Source organism: Helianthus annuus, chromosome 13 (genome assembly GCF_002127325.2).
Source record: "Helianthus annuus cultivar XRQ/B chromosome 13, HanXRQr2.0-SUNRISE, whole genome shotgun sequence".
Classification (NCBI taxonomy): Eukaryota; Viridiplantae; Streptophyta; class Magnoliopsida; order Asterales; family Asteraceae; genus Helianthus; species Helianthus annuus.
The window spans coordinates 119,260,887-119,274,376 of record NC_035445.2 but is presented as its reverse complement, the minus strand read 5'-3'; the positions used below and the strand labels follow the sequence as shown (position 1 = coordinate 119,274,376).

At 38.2% G+C, this 13,490-nt stretch overlaps 3 long non-coding RNA genes across 3 annotated transcripts; 1 reads left to right on the top strand and 2 right to left on the bottom strand.

The window, feature by feature from the left end:
* Positions 1 to 504: 504 nt before the first annotated feature.
* On the bottom strand, positions 505 to 1,162 carry LOC118485379. Its single transcript, XR_004875720.1, has 2 exons — positions 852 to 1,162; positions 505 to 751 (listed from the first exon to the last, which is right to left on the bottom strand). It is a non-coding gene; the product is annotated as an uncharacterized LOC118485379 (long non-coding RNA).
* Positions 1,163 to 1,263: 101 nt separating this feature from the next.
* On the top strand, positions 1,264 to 1,731 carry LOC110899173. The gene is made up of 2 exons (XR_002569984.2): positions 1,264 to 1,367; positions 1,482 to 1,731. It is a non-coding gene; the product is annotated as an uncharacterized LOC110899173 (long non-coding RNA).
* A 95-nt stretch (positions 1,732 to 1,826) lies between these two features.
* LOC110899174 lies at positions 1,827 to 4,484 on the bottom strand. The gene is made up of 2 exons (XR_002569985.1): positions 3,957 to 4,484; positions 1,827 to 3,531 (listed from the first exon to the last, which is right to left on the bottom strand). It is a non-coding gene; the product is annotated as an uncharacterized LOC110899174 (long non-coding RNA).
* Positions 4,485 to 13,490: the final 9,006 nt, after the last annotated feature.

Sequence of the window (13,490 nt, the reverse complement as noted above, 5' to 3'; positions counted from 1 at the left end):
AGGGTTTGATCAATGGATCTTCTGCTCAATCTAGTTAAATAGGATGTTTGGTTTTGCTTTTTGATGTTCTTAGGCTGCTGAAACTTTAAGTGGTTATTTTGTGTTTTGTCTTGTTTTGTTTGGAACATAGAAATAGGTGTAATGCTTATGGTCAGGTTTATCTAAGGTTAAGTAATGCTTATGGTTTTTTGTAAAACTTGGATATGGTTTTTGTAAAAGACCTAAGTTGTTTATCTATGGTTTGTTTATTTATGGTTAAGTAATGCTTATGGTCAGGTAATTATAATACCCATTGTCAGTATTATGCCCAAGTTATGGTCGGGTTATTAAAATACACATGTTAGGTTTTAAAGGCAATTTATGGTTAATTCTTATAATACCCAGGCCATGTAGGAACTTAAAGGCAAGTTATGGTCAATTTGCCTTGTCAGTATTATGCCTTGTCAAGTTTTAAAGGCATGTTATGGTCAATTTGCACAATATGCAAAGCATATTCACATTTCGTTAAAACCACATGTATTTCATATCTTAGAAACATTTCATTACAAGCAAAACATAGATTAACATTTCATTACAACCAAGTGATAGGTTCACATTTTATTACAACCACATGGTTTAACATTAGAAAGGCTCTAAAAGAAGACTGATCCAAACAACCACAAGGATTAACACTAAAAGGCCTACAAGTATACACCAACTCATTAGTAATGCTGCATCCTTTCTTCTAATTTCATGCTTCAGTTCTTCAAATCTGTTTTCAATGCTCGAACTGTGATTTGGGGGATTATGGAGCCCTAATTTTGGGGATGGAGGAGAGTTAACAGGAGGATTAATCCACACAAAAAACTTACATTTTGATCTCTGCATGTATAAAATCTCCGTTCAGGGTTTTTGGAGGTCTTCGATGTCTTCATCATTGCTGCTCTATCACACTTGCACATAACCAACCTGATGTCTTCGATTTTTTAAGAGGTTACGACTGGAATTAGGGTTTCAATTGGGGGAAGGGGGAAAGAACTTGTTAGGGTTATAAATTGGGAGGGAAAGCACAAAACTTGTTATGACAATTATACCCTCACATTTATGGCACGTGAGGGTGTCAGGGTTATTAATTAACAGCCAACTAACGTTAATACCATACTTTGTTAAAAAAATCAAAAGTTAGTACCTTGAAACATGATTTTAAACTATTAGTACCTTAGATTGTTATTTAGTGTAAACTACAGGGACTAACTACGTAATTAACTCTTTATATCTATATAGTGTACTTTCTTTAGTAAAATTTATATCTATATAGTGTACTTAATTTTGTTTCTTGGCTCTTATATGCTCTTTTGGGGCTTATTGAAGAGGCCAAGAGGATAAAGGTAATCTCTTTTCTTTCTTTAGATTATCTTCTCTGTTTATGAAATATTTGTTTAATGAAATTTTCTTGAAATAGTATCTCTGAAATCAAGGTTTTTGTTGTAATTGTATTGTAGGGTTCCCAGATAACCTTTCATCTCCATGAATCTTGGTTTTAAAAAAGCATGAGGCGGACTGAGTCTTCTGTTCTCGACCATTTAAAGGGGTTCTTGGGGAGTTGGGTAGTATTTGTACCATTTAAAGGAGTTCTTCGGATCTGCCAGTTTTCTGTCTAAATTTCGCCCATTTTTTTGGTTCATTTAATGAAATAGGATATGATTACAGTTTTTATTTATGAACTTTGATTAACTTGTTTGAAGGTTGAAATCCCCATTGTGATGCTTATTTGAATGGTTTTGATTGGATCAGTAGGTAGCTTACCGGACCCAGATGATCGGTTTCTACACGTATTATACACTCAGTTTTTTTTTTTTTTTTTTTTTTGTTTTAGGGTTACATCTCGCATACTTACAACCAGATTTGTTCATCAGCAGCTTCATTGAGTGAATTTAGCTGTAGTTGTGAAAATTTTTAGCTTTTTGTCAAGTTGTTTGAATACTTGCTTATTTATCACTTCCTTCTTTAGGCCCTGAATTAGTGATTATGGCGAGAAAGGGTGGGAAGGGGATTTTGGCCGGAAAAACACCTGCAGCTGCAGCTAATTAGGACAAAGATAAGAAGATACCTATGTCTTGTCTGCTGGAGCTTGTCTCCAGGTATGAACATAAACACTAGCCATTTCTTGCATCAACTGTGATATTATTTTGGCCTTGTGTATGATTGATTATTAAATCTGCTTATTGGTTATTGAGAAGATGTTATGCATTTATTATACAAACTGCTTTTCTGATTATTTGTGTGTCAAATCATAGAAATCAATCAAGAACCAAGCGACGGTGTTCGATTTTGTAAGTGCGTTTTTTTAATCATTTGAATTGAATCAAAAGAAAGGAATTTATCTATTCTTTCCTTGGGAATAGTAAAGAACAGAAGGCAAGATAATTAATACAATATTGTTTGTTTGAAATCAATTCAAAACCAGTACACATCACCTGTGTGTTTTGTTCAAAGGAAAAAGAAAATTAAAAGGCAAGATACTAATTCTTAGTGGAATTGTGTGTTCGAAAAAAACAATAAATCAATTTTCTTAGGAAAGTGAGCACATAGCAAGAAATCGAACCCGTGTCGGTTCATAGCAAGTCAAACCAATTCTTGGTTCAAATAGCAAGTCCCAGACAGTTTGGTTCAATATAGCAAGTAGCTCATTGAATCATCACGATTCAGTCTAGCAAGAAACGACCATTCTCGGTCAAAGCAAGAAAAAGCAAGTACAACAGGTCGATCAAAATTATGTCCAATTAGCAAGTTGGTTGGATAGTTTTGATCTCACTCACAATAGCAAGTTAGCAAGAACCTGATTAGCAAGTGGGTCAGGGTACTAGTAAGTTGATCAGAAACGCAGGAAGCTGGTTAGTAAGTTGGCCAGATGCAAGTACTAAGTAAGAAATTTGATCTATTCGATCAAGAAAGGATCATCCGATCACAAACAAGATAGGAAAGAAAAACAAGGCAAGAAAGAAAGAAGGCATGACAGACAAAGAAGGAAGTGCATCAACGTCACTCCAAGAGCAAGGGGATGTGTCTCTTCAATGCCCAAAATTGAAAGAGTCGAATTACACCCAACGGGCAGTTATGATTGAAACAATTTTGAAGGCATATAATCTTTGGGAAATAGTTGTTTCAACGGAAGTGATAAACGAAAATAAGGGGCATACAACGAAAGCAATTATCTTCCAAACGCTACCGGAAGATGTTTTAATGCAAGTTACGTAATACGAAAAAAGCAAAGTGTCACACCCCAACCGATGGTGGAAACATCGGAGTGAGACGAACGAGATTGCTCGAGATTGCTCGAGACTTCATAACACTCTTGTGACAATATTTAATTCAAAACTGATTTCATTCATATATAATAATTGTCAAGTTACAAGATAAGAAATCAAAGTACAACAATAGAAATTCTAAGTACATCAAAGTTCAACAATAATATGATAACAAAATCTTGTATTTTGATATGTGTTTCTAAAGTCGTCCCTACTAGATTTCATCAAGATCATCATCATCAACCTGCAACATGTTTAAAACTATAGTTCAACACACAAAGCATTGACGAGTACACAAGTTTAATATATCATAAGTATGAAAAAAAGATTTAAACGAATCCACAAGGCAAAAATAGTTTAACTAGATAATTGTGTCATGGCATGCAATTCAACAACTTAACCCTCTGATTACCACATAAAATAAACTAACATACCACAAGTTTACGCCAATAGCGCTATACATGTTAAGGAGAGGCTTGTACGAAGTTAATGACAAGTAAATTACACAAAAGAATCATCCAAGTATACAAATCAAGTTTTCACGTATTTAAGCATGTATGATGGATTGTCTGTGTTTGCATAAAGTATAAGTGTGATTGTGATTTTAATAGATTAAACATATGGCACCCAAAGTGTAAAAACGTAAAAAAGGCGTTCAAGTGTACTCACGGTTTTGCAAATCTTTCCTTTGAAATCCCATGAAGAGTTTGAGAGTTGGAGGATGGAACACCGAGGTCACCCTACAAGGGGTAAACGAAGGTGTGTGAGTAACGGAATTAAGACGAAAGATTCGGATTGGAATTTAAAGTATAAAAAGTATGTATGCATAAAAGTATTATCTAGTCTAAGTACTCGTTTTTGACACTAAGTTGTATGTGATTTCATGGGTCCTAGTTTGCCCATTAGAACCAACAACGAGAGACTTAGAATCGTAGATAAAGTAGCCAAAGTTTATGACGAATAACCATAACCCGATTATTATCATAAATTCAGCCAGGTGTTCATACACAAAGTTTACAAGTGAGGTAGTGGAACTAGGTTGGAAAGCCAAAGCTCCCACGGTTCACACTTTTACAAATCACAAGTTCAATGATATAGAAGATGGTGAATTGGGAATGTTTTCAACACTTGAATATAACATGTATGAACTTAAAGTAAAGAGTTTTGAACTAAGTTGTGAGCTTGGTGGGTACAAGATTTCACCAAGTTTAGTAAGGGAAAAGAAGATATAAGAACTTTGTACAATAAAATCACTTTAGACCTCAAATATGGTGAGGTTTCACCTTAGTTTGCCATGGCAAACTTGTGAAAACCTTCCTAGAGGTTATCCAAATAGGATGAAAGAAGAAACAAGAAAGAAATGAGTGAAGAAGTGAGCTAGAACTCACTCATAAGTCTTGAAAGTTTCTACCCAAAAATCAGAATTTTTTAGTGTTCTTGAGAGGATTTAAGAGTGAATAAGGTGTTTGGAAACTGAAAATGAGGGTTAGGGATGCTGTATTTATATTGGGGAAGTTAGGGTAAGAGTTAATAGTGTTTTAAAGAGAGTTAGGTGGGAAAATGAGTGAGAAAATGGAGCAATATGTGAAAGGAAAACAACATTCTGCGGATTAAGGGGTTTCATGGCCGTGAAACCCCACTTTATCAGCCCAAGTTTGAATTATTGCATTTTGGCCCCTGAACCTTTATATTCTTATTATTTTAAGCCATAACTTCCATTTCTTGCACATTTTCAAGTATGTAACATGTATGCAACCATAATTTGAGTGTCGTGAATGCATGTATAAGTATTTACATGTATAAAGAGGATCGAAACACGTATTTAAACAACTGATTGTATATATAACAAATAAGTATAAAGAACGGATTTCATTATGATCAATTCTTGGATTACAAGGCTGGAAATGAAATACGATTACAAGAGATACAAGTTTCCAAAAATAGAAGTATAAGACAAACTTTTTATATATGGAAAGTTACAAAAAGCGAGGCATTACAGTCTCCCCTCCTTTAGGAAATTTCGTCCCGAAATTTAGGAAGATGCAACGAACAGATGCGGATACTTAGTCTTCATCTCACTTTCGAGTTCCCAAGTAAACTCAGCACCACGTTTTCCTTCCCATCGTACCTTAACAATAGAAATTCGACTGCGCCTTAATTGCTTGACGCATATATCCATGATCTCGACTGGTTTCTCCACGAAGTGCAAGGTCTCGTTGATTTGAAGATCTTCGAGTGGAACTTGAAGTCTTTCTTCAGCTAGACATTTTTTCAAGTTTAAGACGTGAAAGGTAAGATGAACATTGTTGAGCTCTTGAGGTAGGTCCATTCGATACGCTACCTTGCCAATCCTTTCGAGAATCTTGAAAGTACCTACATAGCGAGGAGTGAGTTTCCCTTTCTTACCAAATCGAATTATACCCTTCCAAGGGGATACCTTGAGAAGTACAAAGTCACCAACGTTGAATTCCAAAGGTTTGCAACGCTTGTTAGCGTAACTCTTTTGTCTGCTCTTGGCTTAAGCAAGTTGTCTCGAATCTGTAAAATCTTGTCCGTCATCTCTTATATAAGCTCGGGACCGGTGATTTGAGCTTCTCCGATCTCGTGCCAACAATAGGCGAACGACACTTATGACCATACAATGCCTCAAAAGGTGCCATTTGAATACTCGCGTGGTAACTGTTATTCTACGTGAATTCGATCAAAGGCAAGTGCATATCCCAGTTGCCACCAAAATCGATTACGCAAGAACAAAGCATATCCTCGAGAGTTTGGATAGTACGCTCGGTTTGACCGTCGGTTTGAGGATGAAAAACGGTGCTAAGGTTGAGGTGAGTACCCAGAGCGGATTGAAACGTTTGCCAAAGACATGAGGTGAAACGACCATCGCGGTCTGAAATGATGACAATGGGGATCCCATGATGACAAATGACTTCATCCGTGTAGATATGAGCCAATTTCTCGACTTTTTAATCTTCACGAATGGGGAGAAAGTGAGTAGATTTGGTCAATCGATCTCTGATCACCTAAATACTGTCATGTCCTGAAGAAGTACGAGGAACCTGAGTAATAAAGTCCATTGCAATACTCTCCCATTTTTAGACAGGAATTTCTGGTTATTCGAGAAAGTCAGAGGGACGTTGATGTTCAGCTTTAACCTTGGAACAAGTGAGACACTTCGAAACAAAGGTGACAATATCTTTCTTCATTCCAGGCAACCAATAAGACGTACACATGTCGTGATACATGTTATCAACACCAGGGTGAATAGAATACCTTGATTTGTGTGCATCCTTCATCAAAAGTTCTCGAAGGTTATCACGAGTAGGAACCCAAATGCGATCAAGATAGTATAGGATACCATCGGATTTGGTTACAAGACTTTCTTCTGTACCATACTGCATCTCGTTATAGAGGTTACCCTCGTTAACAGATGAATATTGAGCTTCTCGAATGCGGTTTCAAAGATCGTTGAGGAGTTGGAGCAACGAACACTCTGGACATGAGTTTTATGACTAAGTATGTTGGCCACGAAATTCGCTTTACTTGGATGGTAGCGAATTTCGCAGTCATAGTCGTTAAACAACTCTATCCAGCGAAGCTGATGCATGTTCAGTTCCTTTTGATTGAAGATGTGCTGAAGGCTCTTATGGTCGGTGAAGACCAGACACTTAGTAACATAAAGGTAGTGTCGCCATATCATCAAGGTAAAAACAACTGCACCAAGATCAAGATCGTGCGTAGTGTAGTTCTTCTCATGTATTTTGAGTTGCCTTGACGTCTTAGTGATAACCTTGTCCCGTTGCATAAGGACGCAACCAAGACCTTGGTTTGACACATCGCAATACACGATGAAGTCCTCGTTACCATCGGGAAGAGCAAGCATAGGAGCATTGCAAAGCATGTCCTTGAGCGTTTGGAAAGAGTCCTCTTTTTCGGGACCCCAAATAAAAGGTTAATCTTTTTGAGTCAAGGAAGTAAGAAGAACGATGATTTTCGAGAAGTTTGAAATGAAATGACGATAGTAACCAGCTAGACCAAGAAATGGACGGATTTTAGACAGAGACTTAGGAGCAATCCAATTCTTCACAACTTCAATCTTCGCAGGGTCAATGTGAATACCAAGTTCGTTGACGGTGTGACCAAGAAATTGAACTTCTTTCAACCAAAATTCACACTTGGAGAATTTGGCGTAAAGTCATTCAACACGCAAAAGCTATAGGATAAGACGCAAGTGTCGCTCGTGCTCTTCTTAAGACTTGGAATAGATGAGGATAACATCGATGAAGACTATCACAAAACGGTCGAGACAGGCCTTGCACACACGGTTCATAAAGTCCATGAAAACTGCAGGTGCGTTGGTCAGACCAAAGGGCATGACCACGAACTCGTAATGACCATAACGTGTACAAAACACGGTTTTGGGTATATCTTCTTCGAGGACTTGAAGTTGATGATAACTAGAACGGAGATCAATCTTGGAAAAGCACGTCGCGCCTTGTAATTGATCGAAGAGATCATCGACACGAGGAAGATGATATCGGTTTTTGACTGTAAGCTTGTTGAGCTCACGATAGTCAATGCACATCCGAAAAGATCCATCTTTCTTTTTGACGAACAGAACGGGAGCGCCCCAAGGAGAAGTACTAGGGCATATAAAGCCTTTATCAAGAAGCTCTTGAAGTTGGCTAGATAGCTCTTGCATTTCCGAGTGTGCTAGACGATAAGGAGACTCAACGACAGGTGTAGCGCCAGGAACTAAATCGATTCGAAAGTCAACAGAATGAGCAGGAGGAGGAATAGGGAGATCGTTAGGGAAAACATCAGGGAAGTCACAAACAACGGGAACATCACTCACAATTGGACCCCTATCATTCTTTTCCACAACGTGGGAAAGAAAGGCGAAGGAACCCTTGCGCAAGTATTTGTTCGCTTGAGTACACGACATAAGCTTGAGACCTTGAGAAGGTTTCTCGCCATAGACATGTAGAGAATCACCATTAGGAAGGGGAAAATGAATGAACTTATTAGAGAAAACGACTTTAGCACGAACACGCCTAAGCCAATCTATGCCTACTATGATATCGAAACTACCCATTTGCATAAGTGTGAGGTCAATTGAAAATGAATGATCGTTAAGATTCAAGGAACACTTAGAAAGAACAGAATCAAAAGTGACGGATTTACCATTAGCGACTTCAACAACGAATGATTTAGGCAACTTAAAACGTCTACACTTAAGCAAAGCCTCGAATTCAACGGATTCAAAACTTTTATCCGCGCCAGTATCAAACACGAAGCATAGACATTATTGACTAGAAACGTACCGTTTATGATGTCGTTGGCTTGCTGCGCTTGAGCTGCTGTGATGACGAAGGCTCTGCCTCGAGCTTGTTGAGGCTCCTACTGCGGTTGTTGGTTGTTGTTGTTGGCGCGCTGAGGACAAATGTTTGCAAGATGACTCGGATCACCACACTTGTAACACACCTGACCGTTGTTGGCTTAAGGTTGAGCTTGGTTAGGGGCAAGCTTTTGGGCTACAACGGATTGGTTTTGGTTGGCAAGTAGTTTAGGACCACTGCGACACTGGTTGGCAAAATGCCCAAACCTATTGCAGTTTGTGCATAAGCGGCATGGTGCGTTGTTGGGATCATGGTAAAGGCAGGTGTTACACTTGTGATGAGTCCCAGTGTAGGTCTTTCTTTGTGGTTCAGGGTTTGAAATAGAAGCGACTGATTGAAGTGGTTGAAGGTTTTGCGGAGTGACTACCGCATAATTCTGGCTTGAAGCCTTCCGCTTTTTGCCTTTGTTCTTGGATGGCTTGGATGGTGAGGGTTCAACGGTGGTAGTATCGGTTGTGACGTGGTGAGCATTCTTCGATGTAACCTTGTTAGAGGTTCAATTGTGACAACCCGAGATTTCAAGGTCTTCCTTTACGCATTGCTGGTTTACAATTCTGTTTTCATACTTTGCCTCGCCACCAGTGGTAGTATCGGTTGTGACGTGCTGAGCGACGATCCCTCTCCTCCTCCTTTGGTGGCGATGGTTGTGAACCCTCATCGAAACATCATCTCTCCTTCTTCCTTGTGCTTAATTCGGATCCCCTCGGTTAGTATATTTATATTTGTCCTCAACCCTTGTTGATTGTTCTTGATCATGTGTGATTCGTTATGCCGACCTCGGGTTTAGTATGATGCAGATTTGTTATGGATTGTAATGAATGATGTGATAATACATGTTGATGAATCGATGATTTAGAATTCGTGTTAGGATTGATTAAGTATGATGGAACGTTAAGTGATGAATCTGATTTCGTGATCTAGGTTGCTCATACATAAATTGTTGCTGATTATTGTGAATAGAACACATGATTATAGTTCTTGGGTGATACATGAAAATTTGACTGAAATGATGATAAATGTTTATTTTAAAGATGGTGATAATTGTCATGGTTTGACTTCAAGTGATGATGCTGTTAACTGCTTGAATATCGATTAGGGTTTGTTAATCATGGCGTCTGTTAGGGTTAGCGACGAAAAACTCTTGACGAATAACCAATGTCGATGAAAGTCTCAATTTTCGTCGACATGCCTGTTGACAACCCTTAGATCTTTCGTCACCCTTGAACCCGACGAAAGATGATCTTTCGTCATGACTGGACTCCGACGAAGGATGATCCTTCATCGTGTGGAATTTCGTTGTATGGGCAATGACTTGAACAGGGAATGGTTATGTTGTGTATGTTATTTGACAATTGAGCTTGTTGCTTGATATGAAGGCTATCTAGAACTGAGGAACTTGTATAGACTAATATGAGTTGTCTAAGGTAAATTGTCCGATGTGACTAACCGAATCAACTGCTGAATGATTGTGCGTGATATGCACATGGGGGGTGGTTTGGTGTGAACTTGAACAATAGCTATATGTTATATAGCGACCTGTTGATGAATGCAATATGTGTGGAATAAGTAACTTGATTATTATGAAACTGATGATATTTGGGAATGAGAACTTATATTATGAATGCGTATGAAATCTAAACGTCTTCTATGTATTACTTGTGATTCGCTGAATACGTGTTTTTGATATGTATTTGCGAAACTGATCATCTGTGGTAACCACGTTAGGGTTTGGTTGACCAACTTGGAACGGGTAAAGTAACTTAACAAACCGAGCAAATCTAAGGTGAATTCACTGCTCTTTTTCCAAGCATGCGTCCCGGGGAGGGACATCTGGTAATCGTTCCGGGGAGGAATGTCGGGTTATTGGGATGTTGGTTAATACACTCATATCTATCACTTAAGTCCCTTCTACCGATCTGTTGCCGGGAGGCAACAGGGTATTAGTTGATAGCGCTATCTAGGTTTGGCACCCTCACACCGTACCGGGGAGGATGGGCGTGAACTAATGACCCAGTCTTGACCATTGCTTTGATAGAGGCATTGGGGAATAGGGCAAATAATCTGGAGCCATCGGCGGTAATCGAGTTATTAACAACATCAAATCTCTGAAATGTTTTGCACTTATATCTGGTAACTAAAACGTGTTAACAAACTTTGAACTCACCAGCATTGTCTGACACACTTGTCTGCATGCTTGCAGGTCTATAGGGTTATATCATTGGAACTTGCTGTCTGGGAGGCTTGAGTGGTCATGGGTTGAGATACATGGAATCGCAAGACAAGTCAAATGGTTTTTGTACATGTGGTTTATGAAACACTTAACAAATGATTTATGCTTCTTCTGTATAGAATGAATTACATTTAACATCTTGTAACACTGTATGAAATGAATGAAAGTTTTTATTTAAATATAGTTATGGGTTCAATGTGATTAGTGGCTAGATCCTGGTACGTCACACGTCCCGCGGAAGTTTTCGTAAGTGGTATTTTGGGGGTGTGACATCAATGAAGAACACAATTATTGTTGAGCTTAGCGGCCAAACAAAAGGTGTCTTCGAGGGTTTTGGGGGAAGCAGACTCGACGAGGTTCATGATTGTAGGCGGGAGGCATCGAATATACTTTGCGATAGCCTTGTCGACGATGTCGACTTGGCCATGACACAAGGCACTTAGCTGCTTGAAGCGGGCTATGAGGCCAGCATTGTCATTGCCTACTTTTTTCAGATTCCAGAATTCATTCTACAGTTTTTGAAGTTCGTGGGGAGGAGAAAACTCGTCCTTCATCAACTTCTTCAATTCAGCCCAAGGTAAGGCATGTGCGACTTCGTCCCCACAAGCATTGCGCTCGGAAGTCCACCAGTCGAGGGCTCTTGATCGGAACACACCCGTCGCATTGAGTGTTCGGAGGTCGTCAGGGCAACCGCTTTGTAAAAACGTTAACTCAATGGCACTGAACCATTAAAGCAAAGCTGTCGCACCCTCTTTGCCTGTGAAGGTTAAGGGTTTACAAGCCATGAAGGGTTTGAACAAGAACGTCGACTTAGGTGTTTCCACCTTGAAGTCAACGGAATCATTGGGGGTTTCAGTAACAGGTGGGGTTTGAATCTTGCTCACAATATTGGGGATGACCTTGGCCATCTGCTTGGCCATGAACTCCATAAGTTCCTTCTTTGACATTGAGTCGTCGTCGTTGCTCCTGGAACCTTTCTTTGAACCTGATTTGGACTTCTTGGGCAGACTGTGGAAAGACATCAAGCGAATCGAAAGAGGAGTAGAGGACGAGACTTAATCATAATATAAAAATAACGTTTTGCATATAAGAGCATGTAAGAATTCACATAACACGCATAATTCACATAATTTGCATGTATTTAACAAGTATTCACAAAGTATAAATTACGTATGAATGCGTAAAGGAGTATAAATTTAGTTTGTTCACGAGAATTATTAATGTTTTTTATTGCGAGAGACTTGCGAATCGTGCATCGGTTTTGAAATGAGCGAGGTAACAAGTATTAAAACACATAGAAATTGAGTTAACGTAAAAGAGAGGCTCGATAAAACATTGAAGTGTTTCGGGTTTAGAAACTTCGACTGTTCCAAAGTGAATCGAAAGTCCTTTCGAATTTAGGAAACATGCTTTGGCCTATAGGTAAAATACTCTCGTCGAGAAGCGATTAACGGTATTTTACCCTTCCAGTTACTAACGTCCCTAATCGATTGAAAAATCGAAACTTTGGTGGGATTGAAAATCGAGGAATGGGATTAGTTGACAAGATGCGGGTTTCACCCCTAACTTGACAACATCGCTGTAACATTTCCATTTTATTTATATATTAAAATAAAGTATATAAAAACTTATATTATTAAACGTGTAGATTACAGGTAAGTTGACTGTTAGAAATATGAGATATTTAGACGAACGTAGAATCCGTTTAATAATTAAATTATAAAAATACATTATAATTGACCTTACTCAATTTTTAATAAAACTTAGGTCAAAATGTAGACAAAATAATAATAAATTTTTAACTAAACATTTGAAATTGAAAGTTTACGTGCGCGTATGTGGAAGATCAGGCCAAACCTTTCGTGAGCTCCAAGTTGAAAAATTTAGTATAAATAGAGACAGTAGGTAGACATCACCATTTGCTCAGACTTTTTTCTTTCTCTCTCGCCCTCCCTCTCTGCTCTTCTATAATCTATTTTTTTCTTCTTTAGTATTTCACCTATAATACTCCAAAGCCCTACCCCGTTTAAAGTGTTTTAACCCCTGATCACTGATTCGATACCCTGTCCGATCGATCTTGAACCCAACAACGGATGTTAAGGCGCTGCCTGATTAAGTCTATGCTTTGTTAACTACGTTGGGATTCTGATCTCGTGATGTATTAATAAAGTTGAATTGGGTTGTTACACTAAACATGAGTGCATTATATATTTTATTAATAGCTCAGGAGTTATACCCAAGATTATACCAGGAGCCTTTTAGTTAAACCATAAAGTTTATAAAGTGAGTCATTCTTTTTTTTTTCCTCACATTATTGTGAACCATTTTATTTAAAATGCTTTGTAAAACTATAAATGTTTTCAGTTATAATTACAGTAAATTAAGTCTTTATATTCTTAAATTACTGTCAGTATGTGGGAATGCTTTCAAAACCCTATTTGCTATACATTATTTGATATACATTATAAGTAATTGTCACTAATACAATTGTATATTTATATACTATTTTCATAATAAAATTTAATAACATTATTGTGTATTTAATAAATGTATACTAAGATATACATCGTG